General features: G+C 38.8%; 1 long non-coding RNA gene across 1 annotated transcript; it reads left to right on the forward strand.

Moving 5' to 3' along the window:
* Nucleotides 1-1,011: 1,011 nt before the first annotated feature.
* On the forward strand, nucleotides 1,012-4,272 carry LOC139137038 (uncharacterized). Its single transcript, XR_011553296.1, has 2 exons — nucleotides 1,012-1,326; nucleotides 3,797-4,272. It is a non-coding gene; the product is annotated as an uncharacterized lncRNA (long non-coding RNA).
* The last annotated feature ends 2,429 nt before the right edge of the window (nucleotides 4,273-6,701 follow it).

Genomic DNA, 6,701 nt, shown 5'->3' on the forward strand with positions numbered 1-6,701 from the left:
CTGATCGAAATCACTTTTCCTGGCCTTCGGATCCTTACAAGTACGAGACATTGGCGGCAATGGTAGTTGCCTATAGTATAGATGCTTTGACTGAGTGCCCGCTGGCAAAAATGCAACACCGAGCCTTGTACCATGTCCGTTGTATGAAATGGACGGTGTCTGTACGGTACGGTCGGCAGCTTAACACATTTCAAGCTTTTTGAATTGAAGTCTTAGCGAATGTTCATCGGCACTACGGCCGTTTCACACTAAAAGCTCGTTGAAATAAAAGCGTGACAAAATCGCCGCTGAGAAACAATAGGTCTTCAACCACATTTACTAAAGAGTATCGGCGGATATGAAAGAGGATCGGGCGAAAAAAAATAAAGGATCGGGGCCGATCCTGTTAAACGGCCTGGGGAGAACATTGAGGATTGCATGCAGTCGCAAAACAAACCGACAGATGTGTGAACGGCCCCTCTTTATTTCACGACGTTGTCAGTTGCTGTCATTTTTATACAATAGGCTTTCAGATATTGTTCGGACAACTGACTGTGAAAACAGTTTAGGCTACAGAAAACAAAGGTGGGCGGGCGAGATAAAAGGTGGGCGGGCGAGATTAAAGGTGGGCGGCGACAAAAAGAAGCCGGGCGCACCGCCCGTCAAAAACCCCTCGTGGAGAACACTGTGGTATTTTGTGAATAGCATTATTATTATACACCTTTTTTGGTCCAATTTTCCGCAAAAAAGTCAAAGTGTTTTTGGGATGCCGTCACATACTTCACCAGGCGATTGCAAGCAAACTGAGAACACATTCAGCGTGTCAACTAAACTCAAACCTGCGCAGCACAGTGTACATGATAGAAATTGTAGGTCAGCAGCATAATTTAACTCTAATTCACAGGTTTTTGATTGACCACTAGTAACATTGTGAAGTACTGAATGTTTAGAAGTATACTTTTTGTTAAAAATTTAAAATCATCTCTCCTTTTTCCTGCACTGACGTAAAGGTTTTTTGAGGTCAAATGTCAAATAGCGTCCAATGACACCAAATGTTATTGTACTGCGCCACAAAGTTATTTGACTCTGCATCCTCTGATACTGAAACTTACTGTACAACGAAACTCAATAGGTTACAGAAGCAGGTGTATAATAATCAATCACATGAGGGGAGGCACTTGCATGCACCTAGTTTATGATATTGAATCTTAGTCTGATGTATAGAAGTAGAATAGAATTGACATAATTTACCATTTTCCTGATTGTTAAACAGGCATCAAACTTCTCGGTTCTCAAGAGTGTCTTTTGTGGAAAAACTGCAGTTGGACAAATGGTTATGGTTTTGACGTAAGTATTGCTTGTTGAAAAAATTTGTTACCATAATTCTGTGCAAATTAGTAAAGGCACATTGGCTGTAAATTTTAGCAATTTTGAATCTTCATTGTTGTGTGTACAAACTGCAGTTTTGATAGCTATATAACAGTGTCATGAATAACGCAAGTTTTCATCGGTGACCACAAATACGATCATTCTGCTGACAGTGTACTGTGTACATGTTTAACAACCATTGTTGTTGTTGACAAATGAGTTCTATATAGCCTTTGCGCCTGTCGCCAGGGGGCATGGAACTATGGGAAAATACTAAACGGAAGTGTGGTAAAACATATGACGACTTCTATACTTTAACACAGAACGGTGCAATTTTCGAGCGGAAAAAGTGAGTGAAATATGAAATGCATATTTATGCTACAACAAGAAAACACCTAATGGTGCATGGGACTAGCTCTGGTAAGTGTTCATGTGCATTGTTTAGCTCCGTATTATTTTATAACTGTAGATATCGGCGATTTTCAGCCTGCGATGCGGCCAAGTTGTAGACTCGATACGAGAGTGGGAGACGCAAACTGTGTCACATGGCCCTGCTGACAGTAGCGCCGGTCCCGTAGGAGCCGTAGTAGCTAAGCGGAAACAAATTTAAGTGAATGTTCAATTTTTTTCAAATATTTCAAAAATAAAAACACAGCAATGAAAACATAAGTCAACAAAGTATGAATTCGTTAAAATTTTGAATTTTTACCCATAATTCTGAAGATTTTGACATACTGGCCATGTTACGCCGTCATACATTGTACATAGTGAAATGAAAGTCTACAACTCGCCCGCTTCGCGTGCCAAAAATCACCGATATCTACAGTTATAAAATATTACCTGCTAAACAATGCACACAAACACTTACCTAAGCTAGTCTAGTCCAATGCACCACTAGGTGTTTTCTTGTTGTAGCATAAATATTCACTTCGTATTTCACTTTTTTCACTCGAAAATTGCACCTTTCCATGTTAAAGTATAGGTCGTATGTTTTACCGCACGTCCGGTTAGTATTTTCCCATAGTTCCATGTCCCCTCAGGACAGGCACAAAGGGTGTATTCCAGACTGAAATTTGATTTCAACAGTAACAATGCTAAATATGCACATATGAACTGGGTTGATAATGTATGTTTGACACTCATCATGCCTTAAGAAGTAGTATTTTCCCATAGTTCCATGTCCTCTCAGGACTGGCACAAAGGGTGTATTCTAGACTGAAATTTGATTTTCAACAGTAACAATGCTAAATATGCACATATGAACTGGGTTGATAATGTATGTTTGACACTCATCATGCCTTAAGAAGTAGAACAAGAAACTGCAGTTTTTTTTGCACAAAATAAAATTACTTGGAAATTGCTAAAAGTTACAGCTGATTGAGCTTTCAACATGCTGGATTTGATTACTGTCAGATTCAGTGCATGGACATTGTGTAACACTACACTTGAAAATTCATACAACCCTGTTACCTTCAGAGGGCTGGTTCAGGGATGTACACACAGCTGTACCAGCCCTGAGAAGCAACAGAGACTACCAGCTATTAAAATAATATCCCCAGTATAGCATAGTCAGAAAAATAACTAGCACAGCTGCATTTACATCCATGTACCTAGTGTGTGAACAGTCCAGTACAATTGTTCTGCTTATCAACTGCAGTTTCCCATTCAAGTCATTGAAGCATGATGAAATCCCCAATGTTTAGCTACTCAATACAGTATGTACATGTAGCATTGTTATTGTTGAAATTTCATTTAGGGCCGTACAAGACTTCATTAGTCAATTATAAAAATGATCAAATATACAGGCTATAAAACTTGGCATTTTAGTATGCTGTGGAAAGTAGACCAAGAAATTGTAGTTGATAAACAGTACTGAAATACTGAAGAAGTAGACAAAAGTTACAGTTAATGGAGCCTCATTTACTTATTTCAAACTACATACATGTGAAGTATATCATCAATGATGAGGGTTGCATAGCCAGAGTGATAAAATGCTTTCTCAAAGGTCTACTAACTTCTTTGCAAGTCTCAAAAGGACATTGCACTGTGACTCTGATATATCTTGTCTTGTAATAATCATTTTGATATTCTTGAATTGAAATTCATTATCGTGAAATTCACTCCGTAGTTTCACACACTTTTTGCCAGTGCACTGTTGCAGCAAGCCTATGACATTGACAGTAACTTGTAAGAGCTATCTTTGTCATACTGAGAGACTTGCCCTGAGCAGTCATGTCAGATTATTGATGCACCAAGAAAGACTTGAAAATTGTGTTCCTGCAGTCAAATATGTGTTTAAGAACATGACTGTTATATACTTGTGCAAATTCCCTAAACATACCAGTTTCTAGGCCTTGCCCTCATTGTACAAGTAGCTGGGCACTGAGTGTTTTACCAGCAGCTCATCTTGGACCGCAGAGTTTGAATGTTTGCATCTTTTATATTGCAGGATGCTGGAAACTCACATTCTGTGGACGAGATGCAAAGCAGCAGCCCTGTTTAGGTGTGCTCGTCTATAAAGGAGGAAACAGTTGTGTTGTTTCTTGAAGGTGTTATATTCTGCAGCATGGAAAGAGACAATGTTGTGCTAGGTTTGCTTAGTTATGTAGGGTTTCAAACTTTGATTACATCAGATGTGTGAAAGGAACATTTCAATTTGTAGAGTACTTCTGGCTTGACAAAGCTGGGATGAGAAGTAAATGGGCTGACAATTATGAGTGGTCTGCAGTGTACAGGGGATTTCCCAGTGAAACAGCTAGCAATTTTGCATCAGATGCATTAAATTATGTTATCAGTATGATTTTACAAGTAGCATTCATAAGAATGTCATTTTTAGTATTCCCTTGTAAGTATTAGATTCAATTATGTTGCAACAAAGACTGTTTCATTTCTTGTAAATTGCAATAAATGTTAGTCTGAAATTCATTTTGATGATTGTTGTTGTTTTTTTTAATGTAGCTTGCAGGATTTCTAACTATTTCAGCTGTTGTTTGTGTTTCAGATATTTTACAGTCCTGCTTTGTGTAGCTCCATCACATAGAGGACCCAATAGGCCATTCCATGGGATGATAATCCTCCTCTGTGTCTACAAAATTTGAAGACATCCAATTTAAATTTGAAGGATGGTCAGAAATAATTATCCCCCCCCCCCCGGAAATATGGCTAATATTGAACTGGTTTGTCAGCAAGCCCTACAAAAAGCCATAGATTGGCATGCCTGCAAGCCAGCTTGTAATGGCTTGTTGGTAAACCAGAGGAATCCTTACAGTGGTTTGCCTGTAAACCAGAATTAGTCAGAAATTGGTTTGTCGGTAAGCTACATTGCAGTAATATTGGCTTATCTTCAAACCAGATGGAACCAGAATTGGCTTACTATTGATCCATGGAAGTGTGGTATTGGTTTATAAATAAGCTACTGTTCAGCATTATCTGGTATATGGGCAAGCCACAGTATCTTAAACATGGCTTGCTAGTAAGCCTAGTTCATATAATAGTGGATTGCCTGTAAACCATTCTTTAGTACTAACTGGCTTACTGGCAAGCTGAAGTGATCTGTACTTGGCATGTATATATGCCGTATCAAAACCCAAACTGGCATGCACAGAAACCAGACTTGGCATGCCAGAAAGCCAAATATAAGCCAAAATTCACAACTCGAAACAATCCGTTTACTGACAAACAAGCCGGTTTATTTTTGGCTTGAATTTAGCTGGCCGGCAAACCAGAAAAAATTGCAGTGTAGAAGGCCTCCATGGGCTATCTTTCCACTTCTGTAATTCTGTGTCCATAGAAATTGTATAACCATTTCAGTCGGATTGAAAGTTAGAAGTCACTCACAATCTGCAGTATGTTCAACCCACGGAACAGTGATAGTTTGTTTTCAACACCACACGCACACCGTCTTGGTTACACGTATACCACGGTCCCGCTCTAGGGGGACCGATCGTGTGGTTACTTGTCCATCAAAGCCTCTTAACTGCCCTTAGGCTTATAAAACTGCATTGACTATAATGACAGGAAAACAAAATTAATGAAATATCACAGAAGCAGCACTGGTGACGCTTAAAATGTTTATTTCGATGGTTAAACTGTTGGCGTATAACCACTCCTGTGATGTGATTCTACAGGTCATGCCATGTACTACATAGTACATAGCACGCTGCGCCGATGGGGCTACGCTACGGGTCCGGAGCTAATCGATGTGCAGGCTAGGTCTGTTTTCTGTACCTTTGATGATGTATATATGAGAAAGTCTGACCTATTTTGAAAATTGGGTCCTGTGTCGATTCGTGATGTAAGTTATCGCAGCGATGTTGAAACTTTACAACAATTTCTTTTGACAAACATACAGCACGGTACCGCAGCAAACGTATCTGCTGATCTTGGGCTAAAAGAAAGTGGGAAACCGCTTTAAACAAGCAAAAGAAAAAATAAATCTGCCGTCTTCTAATCCCACTGTTGAGTAGAGGACACGTCAAGCAATTTTCTAAACTGCTTTAAGAAAGAAACTGAAAGCTGTGCATGGGCTAGAACTGGAAACAGACGCAACGGGTCACATACACGCGACTAGGTCAATGTCTAGCAAGGAGAGAGACTTTGTAATAAATTTTTTGATCGACAGTCTCTCAGTGTGCATGATACCGGAAACTTTCTATGCACAAAGTCCGCGTTGTATGCTGTATCTGAGTCTATTGTTTATTATGGCGGTCGGCCGGGGCAATCGAAATCGGCCGCTGTTTTGATGTCATTTCAAAGGTCTACCGTTTGGTTATCAATGTTCACAAACTTCGTTTGTTTCGTAAAATTGAATATGTTATCCTGATAAAGTGGTAAATTGTACAATCACAATTTCTTTAACAAGTTACAATGTCAGACGTGATTTTTTTTTTCACGCAAAGTAGTAAGCAATAAGCAAACGCCTAGCTGCCCAATTTTTACTGTTGTTCTGTGTTGAGTTCAAAGTTCATTGACTTTAGCACCAAATGTAAGGTGACACTGAAACACAAAGGAAATTATGCCACGGTGTTTTGAATGAGAGCTTGCATAGTTAAAAAGCAATTCCTACTATATCACCTTGTTTATACTTGTTTTAAATTCTGTTTCAGACCTGTGTTCCTAAGGTAAAAAAATAAATAAACCTATGAATATGATGATAACTGTGACAGTTAAAATAAAGTGACTAATCAAACATAAAAAAAATCTAAGAGTTGATCGTTTCACAATATTTCTTTCCCGTCAATGAACAAGAGCTTAAAACAAATCACGCCCACTGATGTAAATTGCAAGTAAATTTATATAAAACACACACAACAACGTTATACAATACTTTACATTTATATTGTGCTATTATTGGT

The sequence above is a fragment of the Ptychodera flava genome, chromosome 7, assembly GCF_041260155.1.
Source record: "Ptychodera flava strain L36383 chromosome 7, AS_Pfla_20210202, whole genome shotgun sequence".
In the NCBI taxonomy this organism is placed as follows: domain Eukaryota; kingdom Metazoa; phylum Hemichordata; class Enteropneusta; family Ptychoderidae; genus Ptychodera; species Ptychodera flava.